The sequence below is a fragment of the Dipodomys spectabilis genome, unplaced genomic scaffold (assembly GCF_019054845.1).
Source record: "Dipodomys spectabilis isolate Male_0828 unplaced genomic scaffold, ASM1905484v1 ptg000135l, whole genome shotgun sequence".
In the NCBI taxonomy this organism is placed as follows: Eukaryota; Metazoa; Chordata; class Mammalia; order Rodentia; family Heteromyidae; genus Dipodomys; species Dipodomys spectabilis.
The window spans coordinates 445,045-457,858 of NW_024870812.1; positions in this window are offsets into that span (position 1 = coordinate 445,045).

A 12,814-nucleotide genomic window follows, 5' to 3' on the forward strand; every position below is an offset into this window, starting at 1 on the left:
TGTGATCATTCGTCCAGGCTGGCTTCACAATTCAATTCTGAATAGCTAGGATTATATGCAAGTGTAAGCATGTAACACCTGGGAGATTCGCTATGTTTTATGCTTTTGTTGTCAATATGCTGAGAAACAACTTGGCCTTATTTACCTAATATTATGCATGCAATCTTTTCTCCAATAAAATGAACTTTTGTCTCACACAGCCAGGGGGAAGGGAGAAGGGATAGCAGGGGAATGTGGTGGGGGTGGGGAAATGGGAAGGAATGGGAAGTGGAAAAAAAGGAGGAGGCAGGCCTCCATTTGTTCCGTGTGAACATCTCCTTGTAAATTCCCCGTGGTTTCTTGTACACCCGAGAAGTTTGGCCAGGGTACGCAGTTTGCATTGCTGCACAATTGCTCCTGCATAGCTCTGCCGCGATTACAAACATTCAGGGCTGACAGCCAGATAGGCTGGTCAGCGTAGGAGAACGGGAAGCAGATATACCCAGTCAGCTGGCAGTGTCCTACGGGGGCCAGCCTATCTGGCTGCCACGCCTGAATGCTTGCAACTGCAGCAGAGGTATGTTCCGGGTGAACATCTCCTTATAAATCCCCCGTGGTTTCTTCTACACTTGTAAAGTTTGGCCAGGGTACACAGTTTGCATTGCCGCACAATTGCGCCTCTATAGCTCTGCCGTGGTTGTAAACATTCAGTCGTGGCAGCCAGATAGGCTGGTCAACGTAGGACACTGCCAGCTGACTGGGTATATCTACTTCCCCTTCTTCTCACCTGAGTGCTAATGATTCCAGCTTTGACGGCCACACTCTTCTCAACCAGAGCAGTAAGTTGAACCTCTACTTATGGCAATCTGTGAAACTTTGGAGAACTAGAGCTCAGTTGTTTGGCACGCGACCACTGTCCATCCAGCACTATGGACGGCACTGCCTATATCTGGCTCTAATTAGTATACGGTTGTGTTCAGCCAAATGGCCTCTGCCAGGACACTCAGAATGAGGTTCTGAGTTATTGGAACATAGGAGCGTTTCACTGCTTTCAAGGCTTCTTAGGAAGAATTCCGGAACCTTGCTGCCAGAAGGCCTCCAGCTGTTCCGGGTGAACACCTCCTTGTAAATCCCCCGTGGTTTCTTGTACACCAGTGAAGTTTGGCCAGGGTATGCATTTTGAACTGCTGCGCAATTGTGCCTGCATAGCTCTGCCGCTGTTGCAAACATTCAGGCCTGGCAGCCAGGTAGGCTGGTGCCCGTCGGACACTGCCAGCTGACTGGGTATATATGCTTATCGTAATTCTAACCTGAGTGCTACTGATTCCAGCTTTGACGGCTACACTCTACTCAACCGGAGGAGTAAGTTGAACCTCTACTTATGGCACTCTGTGAAAGTTTCAAGAAGTAGAGCTAAGTTGTTTGGCACGCGACCACTGTCCATCCAGCACTATGGACGGCACTGCCTACATCGGGCTCTAATTAGTACACGGTTGGGTTCACCCGAATGACCGCTGCCGGGAACACTCAGAATGAAGTTCTGAGTTATTGCAACATAGGAGCGTTTCACTGCTTTCAAGGCTTCTTAGGAAGAATTCCGGAATCTTGCTGCGAGCAGGCCTCCGGCTGTTCTAGTTGAACATCTCTTTGTAAATCCTCCGTGGTGTCTTGTACACCCGTGAAGTTTGGCCAGGGTACCCAGTTTGCATTGCTGGACAATTGCGCCTGCGTAGCTCTGCCCTGCTTGCAAACATTCAGGCGTGGCAGCCAGATAGGCTGGTCCAGTCGGACACTGCCAGCTGACTGGGTATATCTGCTTCGTGTTCATGTTATCTGAGTGCCTAAGATTCCAGCTTAGACGGCCACACGCTACTCAACCAGAGCAGTAAGTTGAACGTCTAATTATGGCACTCTGTGAAAGTTTGGAGAACTAGAGCTCAGTTGTTTGGCACGCGACCACTGTCCATCCAGCACTATGGACGGCACTGCCTACATCTGGCTCTAATTAGTCCACGGTTGAGTTCAGCTGAATGACCTCTGCCGGGAACACTCAGAATGAGGTTCTGAGTTATCGCAACATAGGAGCGTTTCACTGCTTTCAAGGCTTCTTAGGTAGAATTCCGGAATCTTGTTACCAGCAGGCCTCCGGCTGTTCCGGGTGAACATCTCCTTGTAAATCCCCCGTAGTTTCTTCTACACCCGTAAAGTTTGGCCAGGGTACACAGTTTGCATTGCTGCACAATTGCGCCTGCATAGCTCTGCCCCGGTTGTAAACATTCAGGTGTGGCAGCCAGATAGGCTGGTCCCGGTAGGACTCAGAATGAGGTTCTGAGTTATTGCAACATAGGAGTGTTTCACTTTCAAGTCATCTCTCTAAATAATTTCAGAGTTCCATTTTCATAATCCTTATTACAGTGACTAATAACAGAAGCTCACAAAGTAACAGAATGATCCTTCATTTTCTCCTACCAATAAGGTACTATTGGAAGAGAATGAGTGAGATCTACATGTATAAGTCTGTGAATATATACTTGAAAGAATAAAAAAAATTGATGACACAGGAAGGCACAACCTGACTTTCATATTCTAAGGAAAGGAATTTCATAAAAGTATATTTAATGGCAGGGCTTTTTCATCTGAAAAACAAAGAAAAACAATATCATATAAAAGTTGAAAGGGATCAGCAACTACTGTAAGTATGATATAGCATTGGAGACATTAAGAAATGAATTGATTTAGGTAAAATAAATCTTTGGAAAAACTATCTGTTTTTTAAATTTATTCATTGCAAATTTTATTTTTGCTTACATGTCACTAAATATACATATGTATATAAACATGTATGTATATATGTATGTACATATATACATATATGTGTATATATATATAAGTATGTATATATATTTTAGCAGGATCTGTCCAGTGAACTGTATGGTTAGGCAATTTCATCATGGCAAGTTCATCTGAAGGACGGACTTCTACAAATTTCCACACAGCTTCAACACTACTGCACATGCAAACTTAAATGCTCACCATTGTAAGCAAGAGGTGTGTTTTACTAAAGCTTTAGATATAGAGTGTTGTAGTTTCATTTAGGCCTGATACAAAACGTGCCTGTCCCTAGAGATCAATGATGGCATTTATTACTACAATAATGTAGTGTAAATCTTTACATTGAACACATACTCATTATGAGTTGTTCTTTCTTTCCTTTTCTTATTTTAACTTTAGGAAATTGATTTGCATTTTGATGTTGTGTTTGCTAGACTGGTACTCCACCACTTGAGTCACTCCATCAATACTTTTTTGTTTGAGTTACTTTACTCATAGATTAGCAATTTTTGCTCCCTGCCCAATAGAGTTTATACTCCTAATTACCTATGTCTGCCATGTAGCCAGAATCATGATTGCATTACAATATCCCAAGCTAGTAGGGTGATATGGGTGATACTTTTCTTCCTAGACTGATTCTGAACTGAGATGCTCTCAAATTCTACCTTTTGTTGTTGTTGTGAGCTCCAGTTCTGCCTACTTCTAGAATATATGACAGAAATAAATGATATAGGGCAATTTGAGTTAAGCTCTGGCATAAATGCTAATATAGTTGATTTGACAGTGAAATGTAGGGTAAGTTTTAAAGTATAGTTGTCCTAGTCAGATATTTTGTTTAGTAATTTTGTTTCACATTAAAAACACCTCTTGACCAGAATTAAGGACTTACTTTTGCTGTCTGTCAACTTGTATGTCATTTGGGAAAACAAACCATGTCTTACATGTAGGAAAAAGGACTTTGAATGGTTTGATGTACTGGCTCACATCTATAGTCACTGTCAGCAATCAGAAATAAATAGATCACAATTTCAACATATCCTAACAAAAATTTAGGTAGTCTCAATCTCAACAAACAAGTAGGTCATGGTGAAACATGCTATTAATCTCAGCAACACAAGAGGCTAATTCTCTGCTCAGAAAAAAAAGACTGAAAGACAAAGAAAGAAAGACAGAAAGAGAAAGAAAAAAGAAAGAGAGACAGAAAGAAAGAAAAAGAAAGAAAGAAAGAAAGAAAGAAAAAAGAAAGAAAGAAAGAAAGAAAGAAAGAAAGAAAGAAAGAAAGAAAGAAAGAAAGAAAGAAAGAAAGTTATTGAGAATGAATAGTTTGGATTAAGGAGTCACGTGGTAGAGGTAGTATCCGTATTGGGTAATAGGTCTGCCTGCAGCCATTGAGGCCCTCCCTAAATCTAGGCTAAGTTTTCCCAGTTTATCCGTGTTACCTAGTTATCTGACCAGAGGAGGCTCCCCGGCCCTGTGGTCACATCCAGATCCAATGTGGCCACACTTTTCCCCCGCCTGGCCACACCTCATCCAGTCCCTGGCCTAGATAAGTCCTGTCAAGAGGTTGGGTCACCCCTTTTTCTGACCAGGTCTCTGCACCATGCATGGGAGGGGCAGCAGTTTGGTAAATAAAATACATTACCTGACTGAATACAGCGTGGTATTCTCTTCATCCGCTCCCTAATGAAACCTATCTAATTAATATACTTGACATTTTGAAGTTTCTAGTTATGAATCCATGGATATTTTTTCCCGTGGATATTTTTATGACACATATGACTTCAGTATCTACAAAGAATATCTGCTCACTCATCATTTAACAGTATAATTCTTGGAATCTGTAGTTAACCTTAATCTTTAATTAACCTTAAAGTCTATTTTGTTTCTTTTTTTTGTTTTTTTGTGCTTTTTTTTGGCTTAAAGTCATAGAAGACTTGGTGGGACAATCTGAAGGGATCTCTGGCTTCATATTTTCTCATCACGCTGGGCAATTTAACCTGTGTGCCACCAAGTCAGATGATAGGACTTTCAAATTCTGGAAAGCAGATGCACCTCATCATGTACCATGGCTTTTTGATTTCTCAGATATTTTTTAAATGTAATTGTTACTAAGGTGTGTACAGAGAGGTGAGCAATTCGCAATTCATGTAATGTGTACATTTGTCTTGTAGACAATGCCATCCTTTCCTGAGCTTTCTCCCAATTTCTGTTTTTTGTTGTTGTTGATGATTGTTTTTGTTTATGTGCCTGACCTTCAGCTTGAAATCAGGGCTTGGGTGCTGCCCCTGAGTTTTTGTAATGCAGGCTACTCTACCTCTTGAGCCCCAGCTCCCTTGATGCTTTTTTGGTTGTTAACTGGAGAGAAGAGTCTCACAGATTTTCTCATTCCATCTGGCTTTAAACTGTGACCATCAGCCTCCTGAGGAGCTAGGAATATAGGCCTGAGCCCCCAGTGTCCATCTACTAAAATGTTGGTTTCATACTTCGTGTTGTGTCACAATTTTCTTCAACTCTTGGCACTAACACTACATATTGCCTGGCTCAAATCTGAATTGGTGGAACATACTTGTATTTTGAGGAAGGCAGGTATAGGGACACATAAGATAAACAAAATCATTTGGTACATGGCATACAGACATGTAAGTTTATTGCCAGTGGACTGTGTCCGGTCTGTCTTTGCTGTTAATTCTTCAAGGCCTGTGAATGATGTTATACATATCCAAATGGCCATTGGCAGAAATGAGGTTTCTCATCCTGTTCTTAAAACAAAACAAAAACCAACCAAAAAACAGAACATATGAGTCCAGCAATTTCCTCTAATTAGAGAGCATTCTGCCCTAGTTTATGAAAAAGTGTCCTTTATTGACGTGCTGCTACTTTTTCTAACTGCAAATATAATGAAATATGTAGTAGTCTGTAGAATTGCATACCACAGATGTCATTTTATTAATTCACAATAAATTCAGATATTTAAATGCTTATTTATTTATTTTTATTGGTGGTGGGGCTTGAACTCTTGTGGGGCCTGGACACTCTCGCTGATACTCTGTGCTCAAGTTATTTAGCACTCTACCACTTGAGCCACAGAGCCACTTCTGTTTTTAGTTGGAGATAAGAGTCTTATGTGGACTTTTCTCCCTGGGCTGGCTATGAACAGCGATCCTCAGATCATAGCCTTATCAGTAGCTGGGATTACAGGCATGAGCCACTGGCACCTGGTTTCAAATAGTCATTTTTAAAATGATGAATTGCTTAGCGCCTCTGGCTCACATATGTAATCCTAGCTATAGTTAGAATTATAGGTATGAGAAACAATCACTAGGTATGTGTTGTTTATGATGGTTTGTATTGGCATGTTTTAATATTATTTCTGATTCTACAATGCACTTATTTTTATTTTCCCCTAGGTGGGGTTGATAGGTGTTAACCAGTGTTGAACATTCTTTGGTTGAGATGAAGCCATGTGGAAGTTCTTGCCTAGAATGGCATGAAATTGAAACCCTCCTGCTCTCAGCCTGCCCATGGAGCTGGGATGATAGATGTATTCCATCAAACATAGTCAGGGGTTGAGGAGCGTTGCAGGTAAAACTACACTGGTCTTGAACTGATGTCCCAAATAGCTAGCTTTACAGGCAAATGCCTTCAAAAATCTTTTTGTATTCTGTTTCACTTTGAAGTAGTGTTTGTACATACTTAGGGAGTACAATGATAACATACTACCTGGTTAGTATATAGAACAATCAGACCAATATAATTAGCATGTTTATCTCCTAGAACATTGAATCTAACGTACATTGGTAACCTCCTGACTCTGCTAGTTATTTTGGAATATACCATAAACATGAATTCATTGATAATATGTACTAGAGTATTGGAAGTTGATAGAGATAGGGACAACCTTGATTATGTGTATTAAATATATATTTATGTATTGCTGCTCTGAAGAATATTATCATATATTCATCATGACAGTACCAGACAATAATTTTCCTGCAATGTAAAATTTCCATTTCATAATGTGCCATATTTTATCTTCTTTACATTCTCCTTATAAATATGAATGTTTTTCCTGTTCCTTTTAACGTTTTGAAATTACCATAAGACGGAATTAAAAAGTCATGGTCTACTAAAATTATCTCATTTTGTTTGATTTTGTGATGCTAGCAGACTCTATCACTAAATTGTATTCTAATTATATCTTATTATTATATTTTTATATAGGGTTTTACTGTTGCTGTTTTTTATTGAGAGTGTTGTGAAGCTGGACTGAACCTTGCTCTAGTAACAAAGCTTTATCACTCCACTGTCTCTGGTAAAATTGCTTTTTTCTGGAGGCTCATAATTATAACTCTAACTAATTAGAAGGCTGAGAAAAGAGATTTAATTCAGACAGCTTGCACAGGAAATTTTATGAATATTTCCTCTCCAGTTCACTACAAAAACTTGAAGAGTAGCAATGGAATTGTGGCACAATTGGAAAAGCACTAGATTCAAGGGCAAGATGCTCAGGATTGTCATAAACCCCTTAGTTCAAGCCCTAAAACACACATATACACAGACACACATTCACACACATACACACACACTCCCACACACATTATACACGCACAAAATCTCAGGCAATGTTGTATCTTATATTCTTATCCAGAGATTGGAAATAGCAAACTGATTTTTGAAGGTTTTTCATTGATTATTTTGAAAAAAGGAGGATAGTTCATGGGATATAGTCAACAAGACTTTATTGAGGAATACTTTATAAATGCCTAGCTTATAAAAAGAACAGGAGCACAGTTTTTAATCTTTAAATATTACATTCCTTCAACTATAGTATTTTTAAATAATAATCATTGAATTATGAGAAGACAATGCAGGACCTCTTCCCATTTCCCCTTCCCCTCCGTCAGAAAATATTACAAAAGTATCAAAAATAATCTTTTATTTACAAGAATGTACACCTATAGAAATGTCTGACTGTATGTGTAATGTTTATTTTTAAATACTTGTTTGATTTTCCCACCTCTAAGTACTTGGCTTTTTTTCCAGATGACAGCACACAGGGTCTTCAAGAACAAACACAAGATTAGGATTGTTAGGTAACAATGTCATAAGAAGTAGATGTCAAAAATACACGCAAGAAGCACATGAGAGGATGAGAAGTCCCTGAGAGGCAAAATGATTTGTGCAGGATGAGAGGCATAGTGAAAAACAATGCCTGGATCTGACATAGGAAAGTCTCCTTGAGCTGAAACCATGCCAGTACCTAGGCCTAACTGAGGTTGTTGGAATTGACAATGTCCACATGTGTATGTGGTGATGTGGGAAGGGAGATTTCAGTTTCCAATTTGTCTTTGGGATGGTTTTATGTAAGCAAGCAGCTTAGATCATTGGGCCCTTAGAGATGACTAGCTCAGGAACAAGAAAGTTGTTCCTGTGTTGTTTTCAAAGTTCAAGAGTCTCAGGTCTCAGGCATTTGAGTTGTGAGTCCCTCACTCAAGCTGCAGACATTGGATCAGTGCCAAACCACAAATCCAGTGTCTCAGGCCTTGTTATAAGAAGAAACCAGGGAAACACAAGGCAACTCAGACAAGGTATAACTATGACAGGAAACCTATTTAATCTCATCCTAGGCCATACTAGAACCTTCTTCTTGTGTGCTTTTATATGTGTATACTGAGAAAATATTTCCTGTGTAGTTTCAATCCACTCTATTACAATTGCTCAATTTGAAGTGTACTCCCATTTCCATTTTTGAAAGATCCATTCTTTTTACTACCTTTGTGTCACAATGAGTCAGCCGAGACCCTGAATGTTCTTTGCAATACATGGAGCCTGGACTCAGGCTTGTTGGAAATGATGGTGATGGACCTTGTCCCTGCCTACCAGAAAGGTGATCTCTTCTATGTTGGAAACTTCCTCCACCACTCTAGACACTGGGGGACAATGGAGCAGTTGCTGGATATTCTGTTTAAAAAGTGAGTGATCCTCCTTCAAACCCAAGGCTGATGAGACCCCCTGGCTGAGTATTGGTATACTTAGCACCTCTCTGAGACTATTTCACTGGGGCCTTATCACAGGAGCTTGTCTTGAGACAAAGAAGTGCACACCCTGGCTAATTTCTTAGGACTGGGCTGCCAGAACATTTCATTTTCCTCAGAAGCTAGTGGATTCTTAGCAGTTTGCTAAGGCTAGGATTAAAGGCATGAGCCACTGGCACACAACACCCACCCTCACCTAGGAAATCACTATCTTTGAGGACTTTGAAGGAAATAGACAGAAGACAGGATGCAACTTGAACTTGAATTTGGGGCCTAAGTGCTGTCTCATTGTTTCTCAGAGTTAGCACTCTACCCTTTGAGCCCAGGTCCAGTTCTGGCATTTGGCTGGTTAATTGAATATGTGTCTTCAGAATTTTACTGAGTAGACTAGGTTCAAACTGTGATCCTCAGATCTCACCCTACTAATTTGTAGGATTAGAGGCATGAGCCATTGTCATTTATTTGGACAGATGCATATAAGCCTCCTCACAGAATTTTCATGAAATTGTATAGATATATCTCCACTTTTTGTCTGTCATGTTTACATTACCATGTGGGACTTAGCCAGTATGTCCTGTTAGTTCAGAAAAGGAGCAGCATAGAGTTAACTTCTTCTCTCCTCCCATTGGTATAGATCCTTCTACCGTAACTGGAAGGAAGATGAACAAGTGAAGAAGTAAGTGGACATTGGAACGAAGAGAAGTTCTGTCCTTGAAAAAATGGGTATCTTTGAGGTTTCTGAATCAAAGTCAACTGTCTTGTTTGCACACCAGTTTTGATTTTAACCAGGGGGTTGAGGATTGGCACTTCAGTGGATAGCAGATTACACAGTTATGGATGTGATTGTGGTTTTGGACTCTCATGGATGACAGGGAAGATTGTGTGTAGCAAGTCAGATCCAGTGGGGAAACAACTTTCTGTGCCTATCACCGGAAGAATTTTGGAGGATTGTATTTGAGAAATTTCTTTTTTTGTGGAACTACCATACAGACGAGTTACAATTACACGAGCAAGGTAATGAGTACATTTCTTATGAAGCATTGTTGCCTCCTTCTTTGTTTTCCCTTACCATTCCTTCCCATCCAGTCCCCCCAATTTTTCCGCACCAAAGTTGTAAAGTACGTTTTATGACATAACATCTTGTACATCTCATTGCTGCAATGGGTCCACCTGTATCCCTATTTAAACAATTTGTTTTCTCCCGTCCCCTCCACAAATTATACCAACATCAAACACAGTGAAAACAGGGGTTATGCCATAGGGGGAGGAACGTACAAAGCAACAAAGAAATCATCTTATAAACATCTTATAAATCATCTTAGAAACAATAACAAGAATGAAAAAAATATTTGAGTCCTTATCTTGGGGTTTTCATTTTGCCTAACATCAATTTATCTGACCGTTTCTGCTTGTCTCATACATATACTAATTACTGCAAATAAGGGAAACCATGGGACCTATGTTTCTTTGGGCCTGGCTTACTTCACTTAATATAATTTTTCCAAGTCTTTCCATTTCCTAACAAATGGGCAATGTCATACTTTGGTTTTGAGGAACATCCTGCTTTAAAGAGTCTCTTCCACTTCCCAACATGCAAGTCTTGCCAAAATGCAAGTCCTGACAGAAAGGGTCCATGGTAGAAGGCTCAGGATGGGGAGGGCAGACTCTCATTTTCCTTGTCAACAATCTGCCCACAGCATCGTTTGTTCCATCTTCACTATGTGGATGGACTTCTACCCTAATGATTGCTATGAGCACAAGAACATTGACACCCTGAAAAAATTTACACAGTATGTCAAGCTCAACATGTCCTCTTCAGACCTGCTCTTCCACTTACATATTCTTCTGGACCAGCTGGAGCAATGCATGACCAATGAGATCAAGAAAAAGAGCAAGAAGTCCTTGTTTAGATGCCTCAGAGCTTGTGAGTAGGGATGGAACCTGGGTCTGTAGGGGTGGGCCTGATTGGCCAAGAGCCCTTAGTACTACCCAGCTTGGCAAAATGTCCTTTTATGTTATTCTCTGCCAGGTAATGTCTGTTCTCCTTCTGAAAGAAATTGGACGTAGCCACTTATAAGGACATTGTCTTCTCATCAGTCTTCAGTCCAAATTCAAGTTCTACAGCTTCCCCCATTAGATCCTCATAGAAGTTTAGTCACACCTTAACTTCTAGAGTCTACGCTAAGACTCCTGTACCTATTTTCATTCTCAGGTTTGCACCACCATAGAGAAGTACCTGCTGAACTCCAGATAAAGGACCCATCAGAGATGTTGCCTATGGTGACTGTGATGGAGATCAGAAGCCATCACTGGACTCCAGAAAACACGTGAACATAGAGGGTTTTTTCAATTTGTAGAAAGGCCTAAACAGGTTTTGAGTCCTGTGGACATTCCACTGGTTCTGAACCCTACATGTGATGCAGGTGTACCTGCACATACCACCAAGGAAGAAGATGATCCAGAATGTGTTCCCTTGATGTTTACAATTCACCTAGATCATCTGCAAATCAGTCAAAAAACACTGGTCTTGGTGTGCAGGATAAATGTGTGCTAATTGAAAATGACCCCAGTCTATATTCAGAAAAAACAATAATTGAGGTCCAAAGTCTAAATTCAGTTTAGGAAAGGGAATCTGTCCTCACAGAATATCCAGACCAATTTGTCCTGCTACAGGGGATCCAATTTCCAATTTGGAAATTAGAATCTGTCCCTTCCTCCACTCAGGAAGAAAATCCTGTCTTTATTGAGATCCCTTGGAGGACTCTGAGGCAGAAGTTCTGCCTGAAGGAACTTAGAGGCCAATCTATATTTAGAGATTCCTTCCCCTCTTCTTGGGAAAATATTTATTTTTCTTTTTGTCCTGATTGTTGTAAGATGTTCATTCTATTTATTTTTCTAACCTTATTAAAATGTTTATGTTATACAATTTTGAATCTTAAATATATTTTTCTCAACAATCTAAAGCACCATGCACATGTTTTCTGTGTGTGGAAAAACACAAAGTGACAGTAGGCTGTACAAGAGAGCCTACTGGATATAAAGGGGACTATTAAATGCACAGGGAGTGTCAAGGAAGTCAGGCCATGCCTGCATGGGATGATAAGGTGGCTACAAAAGCTCTAGGACATAACAGATCAGATGTCCTAAAATCTCATCTGCCAATTGGGACAAATGCTACAATATGTATAGTGGTATGTTTGACTCTCTTCCAACAGTGAGTCAAGTCTGTATACACATTCATTCTGCTCCAATGATATCAAAACTCTACTTAGGGTTGAAAATATTTGTCAAAATACATAGTAAATATCTATACTGGAAAGTAAAAGCCATCATCCATAGAAGAAAGAAGGCTTACATAGATGGACAAAGACAAAATCAGCAAGCAAAAATCCACAATAAAATTAGTTATATGTAAATACTTGTTATGTTCTTTACATTATACGTAGTATATTATATGATATATAAGATTGAATATGTTTTTCTCATAATAGAAGGTCATTTAACATTTTCAGTCTTCGGTATTTTTTTCACAAAATATTAGTGTAAATCATTATTGGGGAAAGTGGTAATATAACAGATTATAATTATGTGAATATGTATTTGTGTGTATCTAGATATAACTGATTATAAATAGATGAATAAATATATACATATATTTGTATATCTATGAAGTAAATATAATGAAACTGACTACATTATGTATAAAAAAACAGCTATGAATTGAGTACATAAGACTCAGGCCTGTAATCCTAGTGATGCGGGAAACTGGGTTCTGAGTTTTAGTCTCTCTTACCCCCATGGCATTAGATTTTGAGAGGAGGCCTGGGCCCTCCATTGTAACAGAGCCACACATGCAGTGGGATCACACTCCCTGACCCCAGAGGAAGGTCAGTACAAATCAGGACAAGCCTCTTATCCTATGACAGTCTCCTCAGTTCCTATACCAAGATGGCCATCTGTAGAACATT